The sequence below is a fragment of the Equus przewalskii genome, unplaced genomic scaffold (genome assembly GCF_037783145.1).
Source record: "Equus przewalskii isolate Varuska unplaced genomic scaffold, EquPr2 ChrUn-13, whole genome shotgun sequence".
NCBI classification, from domain to species: Eukaryota; Metazoa; Chordata; class Mammalia; order Perissodactyla; family Equidae; genus Equus; species Equus przewalskii.
Genome location: NW_027228750.1, coordinates 6,361,821 through 6,389,718, shown reverse-complemented (window position 1 = coordinate 6,389,718; position 27,898 = coordinate 6,361,821). Strand labels below are relative to the sequence as shown.

The window sequence follows — 27,898 nt, the reverse complement described above, 5'->3', positions numbered from 1 at the left end:
TTGGATCTTTCTTGAAAAGTTCCTTCATTTCTTTTTAGTCTTAGTTCTCTCTCCTCCTCTATCTGAAGCATTTCTATATTCCTGTCCTCCAGACTGCTAATTCTGTCCTCCATATTATCAGCCTTACTGTTCAGGGAGTCCAGATTTTTCTTAATCTCCTCCGTTGTGTTTTTCATTTCCAACATTTCTGATTGGTTCTTCTTTACAGTATCAAGCTCTTTTGTGATGTAGCTCCTGAACTCATTGAATTGTCTATCTGTATTCTCTTTTAACTCATTGAGTTTTTTAATGATAGATATTTTGAATTCTTTGTCATTTGGGTTATAGATTTCTGTGTCTTTGGGATTGTTTTCTTGGTACTTGTCATTTTCCTTCTGTTCTGGAGATTTAATATTTTTTTTGTACTGCTTGGTGGCATGGATTTGTGCCTCCACATAGAGATAGAGTTTGGTTACTGCTTCCAGTTGGGGGGAGGGGGCAGCAGCTGTGTAATCTGCACTGACCAGGATCCCTGTCAGCTGTCCTGACTGAGGCTGGGCCCCTCCTGGGATCGCAGTGGCCATGTGGGGTCTTCTGTCAGCTGTGGGAATAATCACATGGGGGCTTTGGGTTGCTGGTGCCTGCTCCCACAACCCGCCTGGACATGCTCCCTCCTTAGGGTCTGCAGTGGTGTTATGGGCTTTTGCGGCAGCCGTGAGCTGGTTCACCCAGACTTGCAGCTCTGCTACCATCTGATACTGCTGGATCTCACTTTCCCACTCTGGGCTGCAGCAGAGCTATGGGCATCTAATGCAGCCAGTGGTTAGCTCGCCTGGCTGTGAAGTGTGGCCTACTTTTGAAGGTCCTTCATTGTTAGGTAAACAGTAATTAGAAATAGTTTTATGTAAGATACATTAATTTTGTGTCTAGGTTTGATTTTTGTTTAGTCAAGACAAATTGCCAAAAGCCAAATGGCATTGAAGAATTTTAAATGTCCTATAATAAAATTGACATTTTCAGTTGAAGTGAAATGCCTTGGAGATTAATTCTGTTGTAGAAATGTAATTGGATAGAAGCCTTATATTAGCAGAATAACTCTTAGAATATTAAAAGATGGGATTGTGCTGTATGAAACTGAGAAATCTAACATTCATCAGCAGTTGGCTTGAACTATAAAACCACTAGATACACATGGCTTTCTTTATGCAATTTTGAATTTTTAAAACACATGCAATGTTTTAAATATACTGGTAAGTCAAACTCAGATGATTAAACTTGTGGCCTTTATCAAAAAGATCGTAGACAATATTCATTAATCCTGGTTTTTGAAATATTTATATCTGGCCCTGTTTCCTGGCACAGAGCTCTTGGAACCCTTCTAGTTTCCTAAGTGATAAGAGCACTAGGAGCATCTTTTGTTCTTATATTTGGTCTTTACCCTGATTTCTGATACAGAGCTTCTAAATCTCTTGGAATTTCCTGGGGGATAGGAGTGCTGTTGGATCTAAAGAGGTGACTCTTGGTGGGCTGCTGGATAGCTTCAGGATAGGGGCTGGTCACCGGAAAGACCAAGCTATGATTAGAAGCTTGGATCTTTCAGCCGCACGCCCCCACCCTCCTGGAAAGGGAGAGGGGCTGGAGATTGAGTTAACAATTGATCATTCCTCTGTGAAGAAGCCTCCGTAAAAATCCCCAAAGTATGGGTTTTGGAGAGCTTCTGGGTTGGTGAGCACATCTGCGTGCTGGGAGGGTGGTGCACCCCAAGTCTGCAGGGACAGAAGCTCCTGCACTGGACCCTTCTGCATCTCGCCCGATGTCTCTCTTCATCTGGCTGTTCATCTGTGTCCTTGATCACATCTTTTATTATATAATAAACTTGTAAATGTAAGTAAGTGTTTCCCTGAGTTCTGTGAGCTGTAGGAAGTGATTGACTCCAAGGAGGGGGTCGTAGGAACCTCTGATTTGTAGCCAAGTTGGACCGAAGTTGTACGTATCATGGGGACCTACTATTTATGATTGGTGTCTGAAGTGAGGAACAGTCTTGTGGGACTGAGCCCTTATCTTGTGGAGTCTGCACTAACTCCAGGTAGTGTCAGAATTGAATTGAATTGAATTGAATTGAATTGTAGGACATCCAGCTGGTGTTGGAGAATTGGTTGGTGTTGGGGAAAAAGCACATGCGTCTGGTGTGAGAAATATTATGTGTGTGAGTAAAGGAAGAAACAAGTGGCAAACATTTTTTGCTTTACCAAACTTTAGTCAGACTCCTGAACCTTCTCCTAGGCCCGTTTGTGCACATCCTCGTAAAATGCAGTTTTAGCAAGACCTTGCCAAGTCAGTTTAGCAAGAAGCCCCATCCTCGATATCTGAACACTCTCAATATCTGATTGGGTTTCTCATCCTCCACAATCCCCCAGGTGATGTCTGATCACCCTGGCCCGTCTTCAGCAAGAATCCTGTCAGATGTGTTTAATCGGAGCCCCCCTACCCCTGATATTTCCTCTTAGTAATTTTCTGTCTACTGACCCCATCCTGCTCCTTAGCTATAAATTCCCACTTACCAGTATTTGGAGTTGAGTCCAATCTCTTTTTCTCACTGCAAAATTTCATCGCAGTGGTCCCTATACCTATTGAGATAGGCCTCCCCCCTCAAAGTCTTCCTTACCATGTTTTAACGAGTGTCATTGAATATTTTTTTCCTTTTAACAGTTATGGTGCCACAACTCGGATAGGATCAGATTCATCATTGGACCCCCGGACCTCTCACCCAGGACCCTAAGTGTGTACCTTTGAAGCCTTTATCTTCACTCCTGACTGATTGATCGGGGATCCATTGGTGAGTCCGACTCCTGAACCATTGCTCCGGACAAACGTCCGTGGAAGCTGGTAAGGATAGATTTTGATTCTTAAGAGTCTGAGTGTACTCCAGAAGATGGGATAGAGTCCCAGATAAACTCAGACTGGGTTAGAGTCCCAAGTTTCTCTGTTTATAAGAAGCTCAGTTAGAGTCCCAGGCAAGCAGCTGTTTGTAAGAAGCTGGGATAGAGTCCTAGGCTTCTTTGTTTGAAAGGTACCTACTGGGCTGGACGTCTCTTTTTTTGATTATTCCTTGACTCTTTGTGCTGGAAGTCTTTCTTCCTTGCTCTCTGTGACACCTCTCAGTTTTTTCTATTGGATCCTGCTTCTCCCCTGAGAACTTCTTCGTTGACTCAAACTAAGGGTTTTTGAACCCCTGCTGACTATATTCTCTGCCAACTGTGTCTACCTCCGTTCTTGTAGGCATGATGTTGCTGAGAATAATATGGAACTTCATTGGCCTCTTTGTCAAACTTGAGATCTCCCCGAACTGGCTCCTCTAATACTTCTCCCTTCCCATTGCCTCTGCTTCTCCTTCCTCCTCTTACCACCTTCGGTCTTCCCTCCATTTCCTTTGAATCATTTGATATGTCCCCCTCCAAATGCCTTCCTCCTCTATCCCTCTACCCCTGCCAGACCTTTTTCCACCTCAGTGTGTCTAGCCACTTGGCTTTGGGCTCCCTGTCCTCCATTTGGGGCTGTCAAGGGCCTTAGGGACCCCTAAAAGCAACCACTTGAGGCTAAAAAGGAAAAAGGCTAATTGGAAATGGACTGGATGTTTTGGCCAGTTGGATGGGCTTTGGAGACATCAGATAGCTGCTAGATGTCTCCTCGGTGACTCACCTAAAATTTGGTCCACAGCCTCCATAAGATTACATATCATGGCAAGGGAAGGTCTTGAAGGTGGTCTCTACAAAATTGGTAAACAGGTAACCTTAATTTGTCCCATTTTCCAGAAACAATTTGCATAAAAATATGAAGTGGAGAAAAGACAAGAGCTAATTATTTTGTATACACCAGTGAGTTTATATTACTATGTTTTGTTAACTCATGGCTAAAATTTTAGAATGAAAACCATAAGATCTCTATTTATGTCTGTATGTTTATTTATGTTAATATATATGTATGTTATAGATGTGTGATATTTTTGTACCTCTGGATGGTATTACCAAGTTAATTTATAAAATTCCTTAAATCGGTTCCATTCAAGTTGGCTTAGAGATAAACGAGCGCTTATATGAATTAAATATTGCTGAAACTCTCAGAAATAAAGAAACTAACCCAATGTTTTAAGTTCACATGATCAGGGATAATTTTTCATAAGTATAATTTTAAAATTGTTGGTGAAATAAAAACAGGTGTGTCTTCTGAGTTGTCAGCATTAAATATAATGCAGACATACACAGGCATACCTCTGAGATACTGTGAGTTCAGTTCCAGACTGCCGCAATAAAATGAGTCGTGAATTTTTTGGTTTCCCAGTGCATATAAAAATTACGTATATATTATACTGTAGTCTATTGTGTTCAATAACATTATGCCTTGAAAAACAATTTATGTACCTTAATTAAAAAATGCTTTATTGCTAAAAAATGCTAACCATCATCTGAGCCTTCAGCGAGTCATAATCTTTTTGCTGGTGGAGGGTCTTGCCTCAGTGTTGATGGCTGCTGACTGATCAGGGTGGTGGTTGCTGAAGGTTGGGGTGGCTGTGGCAGTTTCCTTTTTTTTTTTCCTTCTTTATCTCCCCAAATCCCCCCGGTACATAGTTGTATATCTTATCTGCAGGTCCTTCTAGTTGCGTAGTGGCAATTTGTTAAAGTAAGACAGCAATGAAGTTTGCTGCATTGATTGAATTTTCCTTTCACGAACAATTTCTCTGAGGCCTCTGATGCCGTTTGATAACATTTTACTCACTGTAGAACTTCTTTCAAAATTGGACTCAATCCTCTCACCCCTGCCATTGCTTTATCAACTAAGTTTATGTAATATTCTAGATCCTTTGTTGTCGTTTAAACAATTTTCACAGCATCTTCACCAGGAGTAGATTCCATCTCAAGAAACCACTTTCTTTGCTCATCAATAAGAAGCAACTTTTCATCCATTAAAGTTTTATCATGAGATTGCAGCAATTCAGTCACATCCTTAGGCCCCGCTTCTAATTCTAGTTCTCTTGCTATTTCCGCCACATCTGCAGTTGCTTGCTGTACTGAAGTCTTGAAACCCTCAAAGTCATCCATGAGTGTTGGAACCAACTTCTTCCAAACTCCTGTTATGTTGATATTTTGACCTCTTCCCGTGAATCGCAAATGTTCTTAATGGTATCTAGAATGGTTAATCCTTTCCAGAAGGTTTTCACTTTAGTTTGCCAAGATCCATTAGAGGAATCACTGTCTGTGGCAGCTGTGGCCTTACGAAATGTGTTTCTTAAATAATAAGACTTGCAAGTTGAAATTACTCCTTGATCCATGGGCTGCAGAATGGATGTTGTGTTAGCAGGCATGAAAACAACATTAATCTTGTACATCTCCATCAGTCAGCGCTCTTGGGTGACCAGCTGTGTTGTCACTGAGCAGTAATATTTTGAAAGGAATCTTTTTTTCTGAGCAGTCGGTCTCAACAGTGGGATTGAACTATTCAGTAAACAATGTAAACAGATGTGCTGTCATCCAGGCTCTTCTAAAATTGAGAGGACTCAGCTTTTTTTTTTTAAATAATCAAAGACCTGATAAAGGTAACGTGAAACACAGGAAATTATTTTGATAAGACACAAAATCTTTGTTTCCGAGGCAGATTACTTAACAGGTAAAGAAAAACCTTTTTATAATTTCCTAATAAGAGCAGACCAATAACCCAAGAAAACTTTGGCATTATAGTTTTGATTTAGTGCACTTTTGATATTAAAGTTCTGTGTGTTTTTTTTCAAAATAGTGTTTCAGTATTTTATTTTATTTTTTTTAAAGATTGGCACCTGGGCTAACAACTGTTGCCAGTCTTTTTTTTTTTTCTGCTTTATTCCCCAAACCACCACCTCCCCCCCGCCCCCAGTACATAGTTGTATATCTTAGTTGCAGGTCCTTCTAGTTGTGGGATGTGGGACGCCGCCTCAACGTGGCCTGACGAGTGGTGCCATGTCCATGCCCAGGATCCGAACCCTGGGCCTCTGCAGTGGAGCGCGCGAACTTAACCACTCAGCCACGGAGCTGGCCCCTCCATTCAGTTTTTTGTCCTATATTTTTCTTCTTTCTCATCCTGGAACAACCAGTAAGTCTACCTTAGAATGAAATTACTTTTTTTCTTTGAACAAAAGCACATCTTTCATACCTTGCATACTTAGCATACAAAGTTGCTTCTCTTCATTCTTAGAATTTTTAGTAGTTTCATTTACACATATTTATATGATTTTTAACCATTAATAACCTTTCTTTTACAGAGAAAACTAGGAAGTAAACATCTGTGGTCTGTCATAGATCAGTATTCTGGAGTAGATTAGTAAATTTATGAATACAGCACTCCCTCAACTTATGATGAGGTTACATCTTGATAAACCCAATGTAAGTGAAAATGTAAGTCAAAAATGCGTTTAATACACCTAACCTACCGAACATCATAGCTTAGCCGAGCCTACCTGAAACATGCTCGAAACACTTACATTAGCCTACAGTTGGGTAAAATCATCTAACACAAAGCTGTTTTATAATAAAGTGTTGAATATCTCATGTAATTAATTGTATACAGTAGTGAAAGTAAAAAACAGAATGGTTCTGTGGGTACAAAATGATTGTAAGTGTGTTGGTTGTTTGCTCTTGTGATCACGTGGCTGACTGGGAGCTGTGGCTCACTACCGCTGTGGCTGCCGCTACCCAGCGTCACAAGAGTATATAGTACTGCGTATCGCTAGCCCAGGAAAAGATCAAAATTCAAAATATAAAGTATGGTTCCCACTGAATGTGTATCGCTTTTACACCAACATAAAGTCAAAAAATCATAAGTCAAACCGTTGTAAGTTGGGGACTGTCTGTATACAATTTCACAATTTCTGGGGGCACGTGATTCCTCATAGTACAGTTTCTCAGTGTAGCAAGACATGTTTACTAGCAAATCCAAGTATCTTTAGCTTCTTTATACCATGTAAAAACAAGATGCCAAAAATATATAAACTTAAACTTAGGTTCGATAATGAATGTTTCAGTAGTTTATTTTACTTAGAAATGACTTAGATTCTTATTTTAGGCAGACGTAAGACTAAACAGAGTTAGCCATCGTCTCAAATTATTTCCCTACTACTTATTTTTACAAAACACGCATTAGGCAAACATCACAAAAGCAAAAACCTAAAAAGATTAAATACATGTTCCCCGCCCCTTTTTTCATAGTGCCGTGCTTGACATATATGAAGCAATTCATTTTTATTATACATTTTATTCTTAGTTTGGTTTTATAGTTTTATAATCTTAAACATCTTATAGAGATAGCATAAGCTTGTTCAACTAGTAAATCTAGGTAGAAAAAAAATTAAGGCATACACCCTTTTATTGTACTTTGCTTTATTGCACTTTGCAGATACCACATTTTTTACAAATTGATGGTTTATGGTAAACCCACATTGAGCAAGTCTATTGACACTTTTTCCTACAGCATTTGCTCACTTTTTGTCTCTGTCACATTTTGGAAATTCTTTTACAATATTTCAAACTTTTCCATTGTTATTATATTTGTTATAGTAATCTGTGATCAGTGATCTTTGATGTTACTATTATAATTGTTTTAGGGCACCATGAACTGCACCCATTTAAGACAGCAAACTTAGGGGCTGGCTTGGTAGCATAGTGGTTATGTTTGCATGGTCCACTTTCACGGCCCAGGGTTTGCCAGTTCAGATGCCTGGTGCAGACCTACACACCACTCATCAAGCCATGCTGTGGCAGTGTCCCACATACAAAACAGTGGGAGATTGGCACAGATGTTAGCTCAGCAACAGTCTTCATCAAGCAAAAAGAAGAAGACTGGCAACAGATGTTAGCTCAGGGCCAGTTTTCCTCACCAAAAAAAAAAAAAAAAAAGTGAACTTAATCTGTAAATGTTGTGTGTGTTCCGACTGTTCCACTGACCAGTGTTCCCCTCTCTCCCTTCCTCTCCTCAGGCCTCCCTTTTCCCTGAGACACAATATTGAAATAAGGCCAGTTAATAACCCTACACTGGCCTCTTAAGTATTCAAGTAAAAGGAAGAGTCACACATCTCTCACTGTAAGTCAAAAGCTAGAAATGATGAAGCTTAGTGAGGAAGGCATTTGGAAAGCTAAGATAAACCTAAAGCTAGCCTCTTGTTCCAAACAGTTAGCCAAGCTGTGAATGCAAAAGAAAAGTTCTTGGAAGAAATTAAAAGTGCTACTCCAGTGAACACACCAATGATAAGAAAACGAAACAGCCTTATTGCTGATATGGAGAAAGTTTTAGTGGTCTGGATAGAAGATGACATCAGCCACATCACAACATTCCCTTAAGCCAAAGCCTAATGCAGAGCAAGGCCCTAACTCTCTCCAATTCTATCAAGGCTGAGAGGTGAGGAAGCTGCAGAAGAAAAGTCTGAAGCTAGTGGAGGTCGGTTCATGAGGTTCAAAGAAAGAAGCTGTCTCCATAACATAAAAGTGCAAGTGAAGCATCAAGTGCTGGTGTAGAAGCTGCAGCAAGTTGTCCGGAACAGCTAGCTAAGAGAAGTAACGAAGGTGGATACACTAAACAACATATTGTCAGTGTAGATGAGACAGCCTTGTATTGGAAGAAGATGCCACCTAGGACTTTGACAGCAGAAGAGGAGAAGTCAGTGCTTGGCTTCAAAGGACAGGCTGACTCTCTTGCTGGGGACTAACACAACTGGTGACTTTAAGCTGAAGCTAGTGCTCATTTCTCATTCCAAAAATCCTAGGGCCCTTAAGAATTAGGCTAAATCTACTCTGCCTGTGCTCTGTAACAACTATGTAACTTTCTATATTTGCCTTTGAAATCTTTTGTTTGTCACTTTATTTAAATAGATAGCTAAGTATTGTTTCACAGTGACTTGTGATCTTAGTCAAGTGTTTAAATCTTTTGACATTTTTGTCACCTCCTCCAAATCAAATTCTAAAAGGAGTCTTTTTGACTACAAACTGACTTTGGGATATTCCAGAGGGCCTCTGGAAAATCTCAAAGGATTTGTCTCATCTTGTAAAAGAGATGTTACACTAATTAGGTTTGTTTGGTATGTTAAATTATGTGGGAAGCATTGTCAAATAAGAAATGATAACAAACCTTCTTAGGTTATATGTGTATGGATATATATATGTTACTAATATAGGTATTCCAGAAATATATGAGGTTGATAGAAATTTGTCAATACTGTTGTCCGGTTATTATGTTAAAATATTGTTTGCCACACAAATAACTAATTTTCCTTATCAAATGAACTCTCATCAGAACCTTAACCATGGCCATTTTAAGTCTGTCATTCACAGACAAATTGTTTTACTCTCATTCTTCTCTGAAAGCATTTACAATTAGCTACAGGCAAGAAGGCTCCATGATGGCATCAGTCAAATAACTTTTGACCATGCCATTGGACTGAGTAAGAATTTCCAGAACTAATGAAGAAGCTCATGGATTCATAAAACTGTTAACCCAAGGTCAAGCAGAACAAGAACTAACTAATTACATGGGACTGAATGAACTGATGAGGATGATTATAATTTTTTTATGATTCTGTGTTTGAAACATTGCAGGTTCTTTAATGTTTTGTTTTCCAGATTTAAAGAACCCTTTTTACTTTTCTCTTAAGCTGTCTATAGCTTACAGTAGTCTGGTAGATTATACCTTTATGAACAAAGATGAAACAATTGCTTTTGCTCTCTACCTCATCTCTCCAGAATTCGGAAACTCCTAGTATTTTTATTGTCTTGACAATATAGTTATTTGCATAAGTTCAATAAGAATCTCTTTTTGTAACAGGATACAATTGGAAACATTGTTTCTATCACCAAGGCTTTGTCTGGAATGTTATATTTGAGAATGATGTGCAGAGAATCTGGTTTAAGGGACTAAGGTTGACTTCATGGAGCCAGTACTCTTGGAAAAACTGGCCTGGTAACCTGGCTTATAGGGTTTCCCAGCCTTATAGGTGAGTAAGGAAGGTCACTTTCTGGCAGGCTCAGGACCTCAGGATATCTTAGGGAACTCAAAAAGAGAGGAATTCACTCAAATCTATAGGTGTGGGAGGTGAAGTCTGGTGGCTAGTTCCTGGATTGGCTTCCTGTGTTTGAGAGGCTTTTTTAAAAGTCTAATCTGAGGGCCCAGCCCATGGCTGAGTGGTTAAGTTTGTGCGCTCTGTTTCGGCGGCCGAGGGTTTCGCTGGTTCAGATCCTGGGTGCAGACCTAGCACAGCTCATCAAGCCATGCTGAGGCAGTGTCCCACATAGCAGAACTGGAAGGACCTACAACTAGAATTTACAACTATGTACTGGGGGGACTTTGGGGAGAAGAAGGAAAAAAAAAAAGAAGAAAATGTCTAATCTGACATTCCTTGTGAAAAGGTCCAGCAAAGCAAACTCAAAAAGAGGCTATATGGTCAGTTACTATTCTTGCTGCACATATGTAAATAATCTGGGCAAATATAATAAGACCAGAATTATTTTGTAAACAAGAATCATAAAGTTGACTGAAGAGAGAAATTTTTTTGTTTCAATGCAAAACTTTAGTGCACCCTTTTGGGTTCTGTCTTGCACATTTTACCAGTCTTTACCACATTCTCAATTTTAGTTCCCTCTGTATCTGGTTATAACTCTCCAAACTAATGTTTCCAATTTTTTCCCCACCCTTCTGACTTGGTGCTGAGAACTAAAACTGTACTTTTCCTGAAACCCCGCAAGCTGAAGCTGGATGACTTGATATAAACGTAAAAAAAAATTACTACAACAGATCATGTATGGCAACCTTTGTGCCTTCTGCTCTGTGGACCACTCATGGAGTTCATCAGAACACCCACTGCCATCATCAGAGACATTCACACTGCAAACGAGGAAAATTCTTCAGATAACCACTTGCTGTCCTCACTCTGCCATCTCAATATGCTTCAAGCTCAAGTCTAAAAATCTTGAAACTGGCTGTCCTCTGGACTCAGAAACTGGATTTCTATCTATTAATTCTTGCTTGTCTTTTATTTTCATAGAAACTCCCTCATTAAATGCCTGACTGCTGGCACTATTGAGCAAATATCCTCTAATACCAAGCCCCAACAGAAGGTTCGCCTGGTCCATCATAAGAAGAAAGTCTCTTCTTTCGTGAACAAGGGTGGGAACTCACAAAGATTCTCTGCTTGACCAACTTTTAGTCAGACTCCTGAACCTTCTTCCTAGACCCATCTGTATACTTCCTTCAAAATGCAGTTTTAGCAATAACCCTGCTAAGTCAGTTTAGCAAGAAGCTGCCACCCCCTTAATGTATGATCAATTCCTCATCCTCCACCATTCCCTAGGTGATGTCTAATCACCCTGGCCTGTCTTCAGCAGGAATCCACTAAGGTCTGTTTAGCTGGATCCCCCCTACCCCTGATGTTTCCTCTTAGTAATTTTATGTTCACTCACCTTGGCTGACCTTAGCTGTAGGAGTAAGGCTCCTTCTTATGAGGAGTAAGGAGTAAGGCTACTTTTTAGCTATAAATTCCCACTTGCCCATGCAGTATTCGGAGTTGAGCCCAATCTCTTTCCCTCACTGTAGAATTTCACTGCACTGGTCCCTATACCTGTAGAGATAACCTGCACCACCTTGAATAAAGCCTTCCTTTCCGTGTTTTAACAAATGTCATTGAATATTTTTTTTTCTTTGAACACAGGGAGTTTTTCTTAGATATTTGGTGTCACAGGAGTGAGATTTGCTAGAATGGCCCTGGCTCAGGGAAACACGTGATTTGGGAAGAGAACAAATAAAAGGGTGCAGTATATAGAACCTTTGGTTCCTGGATGGCCATGTGGTCACCCATGGTATGGAACAGCACTTGTGCTGCTCTCAGTTACTAAAGGTAAAAGTTACCAGTGGGATTTAGAGATGGTTTGGTTTGGTTCAGCACTTTGGTTCACTGGATGCATAAGGAAATGGAAACTAATAAGAAAAAGGTGAAATGTTCAATCCCTTGGTTATTGTTACCTGTAATAGCTAAAATGAAATTAAAAGAGAGCGCTGAGTTGGAGTTTGATGTTAGCAAGTTCAGATTTCAGTGAGTCAGCTTAGGCCGCTAGCCTCAAAGCTGCTCCCCAAGGGAAAAATTACACAAGGACAACAGAAAGCACCTCTAAGACCTGGTCACCAAGAAGGTAGTTGGTGTAGAGGAAGGCAAAACCGAAAAACTGTTGAAACCAAGGAGTATAGTGTGAAGGAGTTGTTTCATTTTGTGGATTGCTAATATCAACTTCCTGAAGAACCCTTACTAAAATGGGTTGTGAAAGTAACTAATTGAGGAGCAGTATCTGGTTTTAAATGCTGCAGCGGGGAAGAGCATGTTTGGGTTCATGTAAGATCCACAGCTCACTATGGAACAACCGCAGATGGCCATATGTGATCCAGACACAAAGCAGGTTATTCCTGAGGGAACAGTCAGCCTGGTGGACAGGGTAAAAGCCACTGTAAGGTCTGTGTACCCTGAGAAAGGGGACTGCCTGCCGCTCCCTGTGAATGCCAAGTGGAACTCTCCTGATGAAGTGATGATTTCTTTCCTATATAAGCCATATGGGATTATCTTTATGTTAATGGGGGATATTCACCTAATGAATATGCCTGTTACCCAGTTCATGGTAAATGCTGTGGTTAAGGGGGACTCTTTTACATGAACACCCCATATGACCTCACTGCTGCCAAACCAGGGGGCAGTTGGGAAAGCCTTATATATTTGCTGTCTCAGCTTCCCCTCCTGAATTTTACAAATGTTAATAAAAACTTTAGGTTAATTAACAAGAGAATGAGGAAAAGCAAAGTAGAGGGTCAAGGGACTGGTCTTAACAAGGTGGAAATTTTTAAATGGTTATTAAGAAGGTATGAATAAAACAGATATTGCTAGGACCAAAGAAAAGGAAGAATCACAGGACTTGACCTAGCATAATGGAAAACTTTACATGGTTATTAAGGAATAGGATGAATAAAACAGACATTGATGGGATTAAAACAAAGGTTTTAGTTCAGCACTACCCAAGGTTGGGCTGGCCAAAGGGACCTCTTTGTGGCCGCCAACATTAGAGGGCCTCAAACAAGTCCACTCTGTTTACCCTAGCTTAGAGAAATTTAAAAATCTGAAGGCAGAGTGCCAGCCCTGATGGTCTAGTGGTTAAAGTTCAGTGTGCTCTGATTTGGCAGCCCAGGTTCAATTCCCAGGCATGGAACCACACCACTTATCTGTCATGCAGTGGTGGTGGCTCACATGAAAGAACTAGAAGGACCTACAAATAGAATATACAACTATGTTCTGGGACTTTGGGGAGGTTTTAGGGAAAAAAAAAAGAGAGGAAGATTGGCAACAGATGTTAGCTCAGGGCAAATCTTTCCCAGCAAAAAAATAATGAAAATGAAAAATCCCAAGGCGGAGATTACAGTGAGAAACCTGACCAGCAATCCCTTGGGGCATTGGTTAGGCAGATTAAATGAGATCAAGATTGACAAAAAGGCCAGAGTCCCTTGGCTTAACCCCGGGGAGGACCCAAAGCCTTTTGTGCATGAGTGGGTAAAATGGTCAGGAGGTGACGAGAAGTTTTTAGCACTCCTTTATATGGGAGCCCTTTGCACTGTGGTACCAAAACCCATTGGTGAAGCCCTGATGCAACTGTGAGAGAACTTCAAACTATTTAAGGTTTGACAGGATTATGAAAGTTGGAATGTTTCAACAGGCTTTATGTAAAGAGGTTGTGTCTCCTTTACCTGAATCTTTTGTGGGAATGGATGTTATGTCTGGCTGAGGAGCACTTCCCCTACCTAGTATTATAAAACCAAAACCTGTTAATGAAGTCCTAATGGAAGCTACAGTTAGGAATGTAAGGTAAAAGTTTGTAGGAGAACTGCTATATTTGAACAGGCTTTTACCTAATTATTATGGAGATGGATGTTGTATCTGACTGGGGAATGTTTCCTCTACCTAGTATAAAACAGAAGGCATGTAAATCCACCCTTCAAGCAGTGTTAATTGGACATGCTAAATGGGAACCAGTAAAATTGCGCAAGCCCACACAGTATAGAATAGAAATTGGAGTGCTGGTATGGACAAATTCTCTGTGTGATAGCCATGTGTGTACTGTGGACTGGGGCTTATGGCAAAAGCCGGCAATGACTACTCGGACTTTGGACTAGAGAAGTTCCATTTGAAAGGCAGTTATTGGCTTGCTATTGGACATTAATTGAAACTGCCACTATGACTAAAAGTCATAAAATAATCTTGAAACCTGAAATACTCATAATGTCTTGTATAATGACAGATAAACACTCAAATGGGGAGGGCAGTGCCCATAAGAGTTCCATAATAGGTGTGTACAGGATCATGCTGCCTGGGGAATGCAAGGAGGAGAAACTCGAGCAGGGAGCCTCTTTTCCCCAGGGCTGACTCTGGAACTGTGTGAGGAGCTGCTGATTTCTTTTGTCACTTGGGTAGTGTCCTCTGTACAGCTCATAACTGACTAAAAAAGAGCTGCTTGGTTTGTGGATGGGAGTTCCAGGGTGAATGGGCAGCATCCTATTTGGAAGGCCACTACTCTGATTGATAAATATAAAGACAAATTAGCTTGGTAGGCTGAGTTGCATGCTGTTTTCTTAGCAATGATGGAAGAATTGAACATTGGAAAAAGCCCATATGTTTGGAGTTTTACTGACTCATAGGCAGTGGCCAGTGGTCTGGCCATAGGTCAGGCAGAAGAGCAGTGGAAACCTCGCCTATTAAAGGGATGCCCATATGGGACACAGTACTCTGGAAATCACTGTGGGAATTTGAGGGTTGCCTTAAAGTAGGACATGTCAATGCCCATCGGAAGAACCCTCTTCCAAGTTTGGAAGGTGATTGGAATCAACCAGCAAATATCCTTGTGTGCTCATTTGTGGTGGCCACCTGGGTCCATGAAATGAGTGGATACAGGGGCACTGCAGCAATGCAGAGATGGGCTGAATCTAGACATATTCCTTTTGCACTCTCTGAGGCACAAAATGCCAATAAGAACTGTTCTGTCTGTAAGCAAAAGAGACAGAGACTGCAGATGGCTTTGTGGGAGATCCCCTGGTGGGAAGGCCCTGAGCATAGCTGGCAGGTGAGACTGATGCTTGTAGCCCTTGGGGGCTACCGATGGGTCCTGACAGGGATAGACACTGACTGTGGACTGAGCTTTGCTTATCTGATGGTAGATGCAAATGCTCACAGTGCTATAAAAGAACCGGAACAAAAGATAACATATGCCACTTTGGATGGCTGGCCATTATTTCTTCAGACCAAGGAATACACTTTACAGCCCATAATGTCCAACAATGGGCAGAGAGATATCCTCCTCAGAGTACTAGTTTGAGAACTGGAACAGGCAGTTAAAACATTGGTTGTCTAAAATGGGGGGAGCTAAAGACATGAAGGGCTGGCTTAAATACCTTCATGAAAGTATGCTCACACTCAACATGAGTTGGGGCTAAAGGAAGGGCCCTACTAATTAGAGTCCTCTTTTTCTGGTGGATTTGGGGAATAGAGGGTGAGGAAGGATGCTGGAATGACTGTGCAGTTCTTATCGGGGGAGGAGTTTGCTGGTGGAATGACCATACTTTTTTCTTTCTTCCCCATATCACTTCAACTTTTTTTTCCTAGTTGATACAGTGGTCATAGGATGAGGGCTGCACTTACAAGTGCCAGAAACAAGCATGATTCCTAAGCAAGAAACTGTAACTGTATTTTTAAACTTTGGACCAGAATTCCTAAGGCCCTGAAGGAGTGGATTGTGCCTTCACTCCATCTGGTAAAATTGAGGTTAACAGTGAATGCCGCTATATTGCCTGGTGGTAAAAATAACTCACTAGTTCTGTGCCTATGTAACCTTACCCTAACTGAACAGAGTGGATCGAGGGGGAGATATTTGCTGGATTATTATTGCTGTTTGCAATCTGGACCAGCACAGTGGCCGAACCTGATGTCCCTTCCAAAGGTGGAAGAGTTCGGATATAACTGGAGAGAAGGAGCAATAGTAGCTGAGGGTAAAGGAATGACTAAATGGGTTGTATAATGAGAGAAATCCAATATTAGCACCTCAGAAGAGGCTCAGGGTAAGAGATGATATGTCTCTTAACTCACTTATGCCACATGACTGAAAGGGTGAAACTGTGTTTGCCTAGACTGCTCCTGCTTTTGTAACCTGACAGGATTGAATGGAAGCCTGCAAACCTGAGTGGCCTTGTTCTGGAAGGCATTTTTCATATGAAATGGTGATGGACTGGACTTATTATTAATGACTGAATGGCATTCTAATAATGTGCTGGTATCTTTTGCGTTGTACATCATTTTCCTGTAAGGGGTCTGTGGCAAGAGACCAAGGAGCTGGGCTGTGAAATAATAGAAAATGTAGGTATTGGACTCTGGCCCTGTTTCCTGGCACAGAGCTCTTGGAACCCTTCTAGTTTCCTAAGTGATAAGAGCACTAGGAGCATCTTTTGTTCTTATATTTGGTCTTTACCCTGATTTCTGATACAGAGCTTCTAAATCTCTTGGAATTTCCTGGGGGATAGGAGTGCTGTTGGATCTAAAGAGGTGACTCTTGGTGGGCTGCTGGATAGCTTCAGGATAGGGGCTGGTCACCGGAAAGACCAAGCTATGATTAGAAGCTTGGATCTTTCAGCCGCACGCCCCCACCCTCCTGGAAAGGGAGAGGGGCTGGAGATTGAGTTAACAATTGATCATTCCTCTGTGAAGAAGCCTCCGTAAAAATCCCCAAAGTATGGGTTTTGGAGAGCTTCTGGGTTGGTGAGCACATCTGCGTGCTGGGAGGGTGGTGCACCCCAAGTCTGCAGGGACAGAAGCTCCTGCACTGGACCCTTCTGCATCTCGCCCGATGTCTCTCTTCATCTGGCTGTTCATCTGTGTCCTTGATCACATCTTTTATTATATAATAAACTTGTAAATGTAAGTAAGTGTTTCCCTGAGTTCTGTGAGCTGTAGGAAGTGATTGACTCCAAGGAGGGGGTCGTAGGAACCTCTGATTTGTAGCCAAGTTGGACCGAAGTTGTACGTATCATGGGGACCTACTATTTATGATTGGTGTCTGAAGTGAGGAACAGTCTTGTGGGACTGAGCCCTTATCTTGTGGAGTCTGCACTAACTCCAGGTAGTGTCAGAATTGAATTGAATTGAATTGAATTGTAGGACATCCAGCTGGTGTTGGAGAATTGGTTGATGTGGGGAAAAACCACACATCTGGTGTCAGGAGTTTGTGTGTGTGTGAGTTAAGATAGAAAGAGAATTTTTCCTGGAGAGGAACCTGTTTAGATACTGTCTGTCTGCTTTTCTATATCAGAAACTCTTGCAAATTTTGTTTGGTTATTCAAAACTTGGCTGGATTCTCCATGGGTGCAGAGCTCTGTATGTAACATTGTTCTGATTTTACACACACGTGCTTGCGCTCATGTGCGTACACACACACACACACGAATTGGAGGACCAGGTAGATTAGTCAACTTCTTGTTTTGCTAAGGACATTAGAACCCCTCTCTTCCAATTATTTGTTGTCATGGTCATTTCATGATAGCACCAAAAAATTAGGAGTACATAATTTTAGAGTTAATGACAATTCTGTAGATTAAATAAACTTAGCTTTATGGAAAACTTGTAACCTTGTGCTTACTATTTTCCTTTTGGGCTGATGAAGACTTATCATGGATCAGTATTTGGGAACCATGCTGTACTAGATTAACTGGATTTCATGTATATTTAGTTTCTTTAGTTTCTCAGTTCCTTCTGTTCTCATTATAGTAACTGTTTAAGATTTGCTTGCATTTATTTAGAATAGTTGTGAACACATTAGTTCTTTCGCATACACAGAGGACATTAACTTATATTGAATAACTCTAGGGACGTCTTTCCAAATTTGTATGTGACTTGACCCTCAGCCTCTTTAGCTGCGGCTCTGTATAACTGACATTGGCAATTTTCACTGTTGGTTAATGGGTTGAGCCAGCCTTGACCCCTTCAAAAGTCCTGAGCGCACTACCAGTGAATTGTGTGATGTCAAGCGAAAACTGCATAGCTTTCCCTCTACTTCACATTTCCTTCCTAGAGGGGCAGATAATTTGTAGTATCCTTTCTTTCTGTATTTGTAGTGATATTGGTCAGGATTGAGAGAGACTTTGGAAAACATTCTTAGGTTTTAGAAGGATGGTATGGTAGGGGTGTTGATTTGAGGGCCTTTTAAGTTCATTCCGGATGTTCGTTTTTCTGAAAATGAACTCTTTCGCTTTTCTATTGCATGTGGAGGATAAAGATTGTGAAGAAAACTGTGAGAAGGAGAAACATAATTTTGACATAACTTGTTGCTTTTCAGTCCCATAATCCAGCTGGAATGTGAAAAGAATCCACTTTAATTGGGTTAAACAACAAGATGGTGAACTGAAAATGAGTCCTTTTAAAAAAGGTACAGGTTAGATTTCTTTTCTACTAAGGTCCCTAATGTTTACTTAAATTACTACTATCTACTTTGTTTTCCACTTCTCCTTCCATCGTATGTCCATGATATTCATGATATGTCTTATAGAGTAATGAGATTGGCTATGGGCTGAGCAGACACTGGGTTTAGAAACCTAGTTTACTCTGTGATCAAACCCAGGTAGGATTTCCATCTCTTGGCCTGTTGGCCTCCGTAGGCGGGAATGTGTAGGAAGCTCTGCCTTCTCTGGATAATGTCACTCTGTTCCACGTTTACCAGAGTGGTAAAAAACTGTGCTTGTTCCTGGAAAGTTCCCCCCCCCTTCCCCTTAACCCTCATCCTCACTAAGAGGCAGTATCTGCCCTTGTCCATCAGCATGAGTCTCATTATGCCCTTTATTCTTGTTTATACTGTCTCCTCTAGAAGCTCAGGACGTTCATGTTCTCTCCTCTCCCAGAGACAGCTTCGACCCCTTTCTTGACTTTATTTTTGTCATTAGCAGGCATCATTTTCTGACATGCTACGTATTTGGCTTTGTCTTCTTTTCAGTAGAATGTAAATATCACAAGGGCATGAATTTTTGTCTATTGTTCATTGCTGTAGATTGCGGTGACCAGTAGTAGGTGCTCAGAAATATTTGTTGAATGCACGCATTAAATAATTAAAGAAAGTGTGCGGCTGTGCTTTTTGAGGGAGATCAGGAGGAACTCTCAAAGAAATTAAAGCAGTGCTTTCTCATTTGCTTCTCTGGTCTTTTAAATATCTTCTTAGATGGTTTCTTTTCAAGGTACTTCATTCTCCATAGTAAACGTTGTGAATGAATTAGGGCATTATCTTGACTAGTTTTTTGCATTTTAAGATCATCTTAAAGAAAAAAGAAAAGAAAAATTCTAAATTTAGGTACATTAAGTTACTGCTAACTCTAGCTCCCATCTCAGTCTGTCTGGGATGTTTTGTCTAATTGCACCAAAATTCAGAAAAACTTTTGCATGCACAAATAATCTTACATTTATTCTAATCATCTTTGTTTTTATAGGGCTTTGCAGCATCTATTAGATATTTACTGAATAATAGTGAATAATCAGTTGCACACAGCATGTCATGGCTTGCAGCTGTAGTTTGGGGAATTTAATAGTGCACAACTTCATTCTAACCTGTACACCAGCCACCCATTTCCAAAGTTGGGATACTGCAAAGACAGGGTCACATAGCATGTCTTTCAAAGCTCTAGCAGAAAAACCAGTTTCAATCGTTTAAATTACTGGTAAATCCTTAAAGCAGATTTGGGAGGAATGGGAATATGCTGCTATAGTGTTTCCAGAATCCAATATGCATTGACCTTCGCTTGCATACTACTGTTAGAATGAGCTGTTTTGCTTTCAACATCATTTCAAAGCATGTACAATATGCTGTTTTTCATTGTATTAAGGATTTTAATATATTTCATCTTCTTTATCCTGAGCCACCTGGGGAAGTGCTAAACAGATGTGACCTCAGGAAATCTGTTACAATAATCTTCAAGGCATTTTTGTTAGTTCAGAAGATACCTAAACAAGAAAGCCTACAATGAGAGAGCCTTAAGAAATCTGATCTAGTGCATATCTGATACAGGTCACTTAGGGCTGGTTGTGAACATAAGTTTACCCTGAAATGTCTTGATATTTTATGTTGAGTCTTGCATAATTTACCAGTTTAAATTCCTTTTGGCACTGTGAGAGTGCCTGCCTGTCTTATCATACTTTTTCTAGTATTGGTTATCATTAAAATTATTTTTTTTTTTTTGCTAATTTGGTAGGGGAAAAATTATCACGTTGTTTTAATTGCTTTTCTTTGCACAATCTGTTTGCTTCTCTTAATATTAACATTGCCTCCACTGGTTCCCTTGCCCTGAATGGCACTTAATTTTAGATGTCAGAACCACTTGGAAAGAAAAAAGAGAGTGCGCTATATCCCTAAGAATTTTTACCTTCAGCTTTTGCCTGTTTTGATAAAATCTTGCCGGGCATGGGAACAATAGTTAAGGGATTAGGAAAGACAAACAAGACTACTACTGGAAAGAGGTAAAGAAATCTAGGATTGTTAGCCTCGCTACCCAAACCCAAATCCTGACTCTCCTCCCCAGTGAAATACCTAGCCCAGAATCTACCAATATGTTTTGCTGCATTTATCTAGGAATTTATTTTTAAAATCTTATTTGAGAAAACATACAGAAAGAAATTATAAAAGGGCTTATTCATGAGCATATGTGCTCTTTAAAAAAAATCATGCAAAACAGAAATGTACTAAATAGAGATAAAAGCATTCCTTCCTCTACCCCCTCTATCCCACCTGTCTGTGGTGCAAATAGTTAACTTGTTTTATAGGCATTTTATCTTGATAGTAAATATACTTTAATGGCATTTTAGTGTCAGTAAGGCTTTAGTGGAAGGTGATCCTATAAACTCCCAGAGGGATTGTGTAGACTAAAAATGTCTGTTTTGTTCGCTACTACTTAGTGCAATGCCTGGCATATAGTAAGTGTCAAATCTTTGTTGACAGGCAGGTTTATTGTAAGGCGAGAAAAGGAAAAGAATTGAAAAAATTCTAACAGAGCATCCTCTGGCCATCAGGCTTTGGGTTATTAGATTTCTGGACTAGTGCAACGGTTCTCAGCATTGGCTACACATTAGACTGTCACTTGGAGAGCTTGTACAAAATACCAGTGCTTGGGCCTCACCCCCCAGTGATTCTGATTTGATTGGTCTGGGGTGAGACCCCAGCATCAGTATTTTAAAATCTTTCCTGCTGATGCTGATGTGCAGCAGTGGTGGAGAGCCACTGAGCCATAAACACTTGTTGCTTACTGAATGTTAATTGAGATCTGTGCTTTGCTTAATTCTTTAAAAGTCTTTTATGCTTTGGTGGACACTTGTATTTTTATTGAGATTATTGTCCTAATTATATTTCATTATATTAAAAATATTTTGCCTTTCCTGATATACAACATATATAGTCACCACATGCATAATCAAAGAGTTACTTATATATTAAGGTAATCCTTTGGCTTCCTGATGCTAGAAAATAAATTTCCCTCATCTTAGGTCCATGACATTTTATGCGGTACACTTTACTTTTTGAAGGTCCTTCAATTCTAAAGGAACACAGGCATTTAAGCAGTAGAGAAAATACATCATATTAAGAGCTTAACAAAGATGTTTAAAAAAAAATCTGAATGCATTCTTATGCCATATTTTCTACATCAAAGTAGATGACTCAGTTTATTCTGTATTATTCCAGATGTCAAAAATGTTAAGATGTTCAGCTGATGAAAATAAAAAAATAAAACAATTTAAGTAATTCTATCCCATCCAAATTATTAATTTCATGTTTGGCACAGAAACTAGATGGACAGAGTAGTTAATGCAAGCTTTACTTTGCTAAAAACCTGTTTGTTTTTAAGTGTGTGTTCTTTACCTCTCTTTCCCTTGTACTTCCCCAACTCCCCCCCACTCCCAAAAGAGACTGCATTTATGTTATTTGTAGCAGATTTAACTGTTGGAATAGTCATAATAGTCATGATAACTATTGGTGGGATTAGCAGTTTTAAAGTTAAACAGTACGCTTTAGTGAAGTGTGTTGTAAATAAATTTTAAATAAATGCTTTTTAACTTTGGGTTTCTCTTGCATATTTTTATTTTTTATGTATCTGTTTCAAAATCACCATGACATCTTGGTTACATAATCAGAATCTTGGCGGGTTGCAGCAGGAAAAGCATAGCCAACCCTACGTATAAGTATGCTTATTTGAGATGTTAGACTTGGTGCCAGGTTAAACTACATGGGTATTAGGGAATGATGGATTACATTAATAATGGTAAACCCTACGAATGCTTCGTTTTGATTAGACCTTCCTTCTCTGCCAGTAATGTAAGTGATACGACTTGTTTTAATATCCATTCACTTCTAAAAATCTTTAGAATAACTTAATAATTATAATAAAATATAAATAATCTGGTAGAAAGATGTGAACCCAGTTGATACCCAGAAAAGCTCACTAATGATGATGGAAAATGTCATAGTTTTCTGTATATTTTCATGTATAAGCAATAGCCTTTGTTCTGCTATTGCTGAATTATTATTTTATTCTAAATGGAAAAAAAGACATTAAAAACATGAGATTAGTGTGCTATAGTTTTGTACTCTTTGCTAAAAATTCAACTCTTCACTGGCTTGAAATTTGAAGGCCAGACACTAGGTTCTAAAATGGGATTTATTATTTCATAAATCAGTCCATAAGCAGTCTAGCATGTTTGCATTTCCCACTGTTTTTCTGAGCTGTATTACTGATTAGGAATATAAAAGAACATCTAGTTGTTAGGGGTTTTTTTTTCCCCTTGTCTAGGGTCATAATTAACCTAGTTTGGTCCATGGATGGCATTATTCTGAAAACATTCTGTAGGAAGAATTCTAATCTCTTAGAAAAGTAACAATTAAAATCTTATTCCCATCACATTCTGGGTTAAAGGTAGATTTTATATGCAAGTTTATTTTATTTTGGTTTTTTTTTAAGGAAGATTAGCCCTGAGCTAACTGCTGCCAATCCTCCTCTTTCTCCTGAGGAAGCCTGGCCCTGAGCTAACATCGTGCCCATCTTCTTCCACTTTCTATGTCGGATGCCCACCACAGCATGGCGTGCCAAGCGGTGCCATGTCTGCATCCGGGATCTGAACTGGCGAAGCCCGGGCTTTCCAAGCGGAACGTGCGCAATTAACTGCTGCACCACTGGGCCGGCCCCCAAGTTTATTTTTAAGTAACACTTTCCCATGGTAGACTATTAGAACAGTACAGAAGCATATAAAGTGGAAAACTAACAAGTTCCTTTGTCCTACTTAAGGAAAACCCATTGTTAACTGTTTCTTGGGTATACTTATTGAAGTTTTACAGTATATCTTTTTCCTTTTCTTTAAAACACACACACACATGTGAAGCCATACTATGAAGTATGTATAAATATTTATGCTATTCTTTTTACTGGGTGCAGAGATTTCCATTGTATGAAACTTTCATGAGGTATTTAATTGATCCCATTTTAATAAACATTTAGATTGCTTTTCATTTTGTGATTTTGCTGTTACAGTAACTTCCTGGTAGATACCTCTTCATAATAACATGAATATATATGTAGAATAGATTATTAGGAGTATCACTGGGTTATTCTAAAACATCAATACCTATATATCTTGTGATATAGGTATGTTCCTCAATAACTTGACCAAATCTTTGGTGGGCCGCCTTGTTATTGGTGTCTTTCTCATGAAATTGGGATTCAGAAACAATATTTAGTTTACTACTTTAATAAGTTAATGTAAGGAAATAGTTCCAATTATTAAAGTTTTTCCTTGGCAAGTGGATTATGCCTGCATGTACAATAGATAAATACTCAGAGAAGGTGATAGTGCTGGACCATTATCCTATTTCAAATCCAGTATTATGTAATAACCTGTTTACACACTGACTTGTCTGCTAAACATTTTATGTATATTCTTTTAATCTTCTGAGCAATCCACTGAGGTTGGTACTAGTTTTCTCATTTAACTGTGGAGGAAATTGAAGTTAAAGAGGTTAAATGACGCACCCAAGGTCCCAGAACTTGGCATGTGAACACTCTTTTCTTAAATGGAACTGTAGAATCCATATTTCCTGTTTTTCTGTTGTTGTATTCCCCCAGTGAAGCAGTATTTTTAATCATTAAGAACCCAAGGAAAAATAATGGAAGAAAATAACATATGCCCCTTATTCTTGAAATGGATGCTCCCATCTTCCTGCCACCTCCAGCTTTTTGGATTCATATAAAAGGTGTTGTACAGTGTATTACAAATAACTAGTGCAAGTGAAGGATAGGAAGTTTAATTTGGAGTAGCATTATGCTTCATGCTGTAATAAAATCTTATTTATCCTAAAGATATTTATCCAATATCTCTAGCCATCTCTAGTTCAACCAAAAAGCAAAAATGCCTCCAGGAAGCATTTATTCATAAAGGAGCCTCTCAGACTCTCACTCAGATCTCATTTACTCCTGTTTCAGACAGTTCTAACAGACACTGGGGTTTCCTAGCCTATGACAGTCGATTAGAAGCAACAAATTAGAAAAATTGCAAGTGGCGCTTTTATAGACAGGAAGGCTGACAGCTCCAGGAATGGATAGCTTTTGGTGCAAAGCTGTTAGTGGTAAAGGAAAAGCAAACCTAAATGCAGACAGAAGTTTAAGAGTTGTTTGGAATCCTTGTGTTTAGTATTCTTCAAGAGTACTCAAGATCATCATCATGTTAAATCACAGTACTGTAATTGATCGTAATGCTAATCCTGAGTATTATTTTAAAAGTAAATTATGCTAGATATACATGGATTTCTATACATAAATGGCAAGTTATGCTGGATAAATATGGAAAGCATTGTCATACCCAGACTATTGGGTATAACATGTTCTTATTTTTTAACTTTTGCAAAGGGCCCCTGTATCAGAGGTTTCATATTGTTGAAGTTTGCAGTTTGGCCTGTTAGCGCTGCAGATTTTCAAAAACAAGATTGACAGTGACTCAAAAGTGTATTTATGTGACTGGGTAGGAGAAAACCCCTGCATCTCTGTTGCTGCAGGACTTCTTTGCAATTAGCTTGCAGAACTTGATTCTTCTCCTAAAACTGTTGTGATTTCTCTGTACATCCTATAAATTATTTACACCCTGATGGTACTAAATGACTACATTAATGGCACCTCTGGCTCCACATGATATCAAGAACTTCAATAATTCATCATTTATTACAGCTCCATCCCTGTAGATGAGCACAAGTGGGAGCTGAGTTTGCAGCACTGAGATGAAGCCTCTCTGAGACCTTTGCTCTCCACTCATTATAGCTACAAATATTCAGATATTAGTGGTATTAAAAAATAAAGGAAAGATTATTGACTGTTAGAAAGCTAGACTTTTTAGGTTAAGTTTATCAAGCATTAGATTACATTAAGTTTTTAAGTATATTTTAGGGATATTTCAATGGGAAAATCTTTGAAAGACAGTTTTCTATTTCAGGACTCTCACTTTAAAAAAACTCAGACAAACCAGTATTAGCTTATTCAAACTAAATGGAATTAATGATTGGCCACTGGAAGAATTGTGAGAGACTTTATTTGAAACAGTGATCCAAATTCTTAATCTCAGAGTTTTACACCTGATAGTTGAAGTCTTCAAATTTCAGTCTTCATCCTTTTTGGAGTACTGTAAGAAAAAAAAATAGGAAAGGCATGCTTATGGAGAGCAAGAGTGTGTCTTTGCACCCCCATAAGCACATGTAATATGATTCAATTCCAGAGTGAAATTTAAGTATAAAAGAAAGTTAATTTACACATTTCCAGTGAAGGAGAATAGTAGAGTTGATATTGAATTTGTGTTTACAGTTATAGGGTGATTCCACCTCGTGAGTACAGTAAGTGTTGCTTTCAAAAAAGACAAAGAAAAAGGTTAGTAAGGTTCACAGTGTTTGTAACTGTAGCACTTAGCACAGTGCCTGACATGTGGTTCAGTAAATGTTTGTTGTCTGAATGCATGATGATCAAATCAATCTGTATAATTCTATCCAGACACCTGGTATTTTGGTAACTTAAATAGCTATTCTCATTTATCCTAGTTGCTTTCTATGATAGTACTAATTTGGGAGTCTATTTCAGTTCACTGTCAGTGCTTTTTAATATTCGATGTGGATGTGTTGCAGAAGGGTCCAGAGAGCCTTATTATATAGAGTTCTGGTCTGTGAGGCGTATATTCTTAAGGCAGGATTGTCCTGTAGAGAGGCTCCAAAGTATTTCAGGTATCCTTTGGATTTCATCAAAAAGCCTTAGAAGTTCTTCAAAGATACATAGAAAATTACTCTTTCTAATAGAGACACTAGACAGTTTTCACTGATACTAAGTCGTTTATAACAGGTGTAAGTTGAGTTTAATTTGATTGCTTTAGATTTCTGAAATAATGATTTTCTTTAAAACTGATTATCTGGCGATCATTGACATCTATGGGAGAACTGTAGGGGATGAGTACAGTCAAGAGTTAGACTGCCAGGGGTATTAGGGCTTGGAAAGGCATTAGAATCACTGTTATGATGAAAATGAAAGCCCTTAATCTGTAAAAGGAAAAAAAAATTAAATTTCAGGAAGCATGAGATGTAGAATTAAATCATACTATGCTGGGCTGCTACACAGATGATGTTAGCTCTCTATTTGCCAGACCCTCCACCTTGGGGCAGAATATGGAATGTCTAATTTAAATTACAACAGCTGAATTTCTCCTTCAGGTGAAATTTTACCACAGTAAATAAACATCTTTTTACTTGTATGAAATTCTGTGTTTGTTGTCTAGTAGCAAGAGTGAATTGGATGAAATATCTGAATATAAGTTTTTTTTTTTTAAGATTTTATTTTTTTCCTTTTTCTCCCCAAAGCCGCCCGGTACATAGTTGTATATTCTTAGTTGTGGGTCCTTCTAGTTGTGGCATGTGGGACGCCGCCTCAGCATGGCTTGACGAGCGGTACCATGTCCTTGCCCAGGATTCAAACCGACGAAACACTGGGCCACCTGCAGCGGAGCGCGTGAACTTAACCACTTGGCCACGGGGCTGGCCCCTGAATATAAGATTTTTGTGTGAAGCGAATTTGTATTTTTCTCTCTTACATTTCCCAACACACCCTTTATTCATGAATATCCTTGAGTTGATACCTAGTGCCAGATATCTTAGAATAAAGGTTTTAGAACTCTTGTGGAAAAATGATGGTTTGATTTAGCCTTAGTTATGTTATAGTGTGAATTAAGCTCTTAAATGCAGGTGGCTAGGTTTTACAGATGGACAGACATGAATCTGGCTGAGAACAAATCGTTCTGCTGTGATAGAGACATCGTTCAAACCCGCATGCATCTGTCAACTGCCTGTAGTGGCACAGTGAGATAAAGTGATCTGTAATGTTGCTCTCATGTGTCCCTATTGCTAGCCATATTGTAATGTATAATACATCTCTTGGGCAGACAGCTTGTGTGGGCTGGATTCCACCTCAGCCTTGTAAAGATGCCAAGAAGCATCAAGGTGAATTTTTTAAGCCTATTTAAATATTTAGACTCATGACTAATTTCAGTGAAATCTCTGCTATATCTAATAAACTACTTGCTAGAAGTGAGATGGAATTTCACGTTTGTGGCTTCTTCACTTATTAGCTGTTTGATATTGGCTTGACAAATTATTAATTTCTCTGTTTCTGTATCAGGAGAGTGAGGATTGTAAAAGTATTCACCCACCGCATAAGGTTGTTGTGTGGATTCAGGCAGTTAATAGGTATAAAGTGCATAAAAGAGTGCCTGACACTTAATAAATGTTAGCTGCCACTACTG

General features: G+C 39.3%; 1 protein-coding gene across 6 annotated transcripts in view; it reads left to right on the top strand.

The window, feature by feature from the left end:
* Nucleotides 1-27,898, top strand: part of LRIG2 (leucine rich repeats and immunoglobulin like domains 2) — a 60,415-nt gene that overhangs the window by 7,819 nt on the left and 24,698 nt on the right. For 2 of the 6 annotated variants that reach the window (XM_070607927.1, XM_070607925.1), the window contains exon 2: nt 2,689-2,865. The exons of 2 other annotated variants lie outside the window; for them this stretch is intronic. The gene's annotated coding sequence lies outside the window, so the exon portion shown is untranslated. The remainder of the gene's footprint in view (nt 1-2,688; nt 2,866-27,898) is intronic. 2 more of the 6 variants (XM_070607926.1, XM_070607928.1) reach the window with 1 other exon arrangement.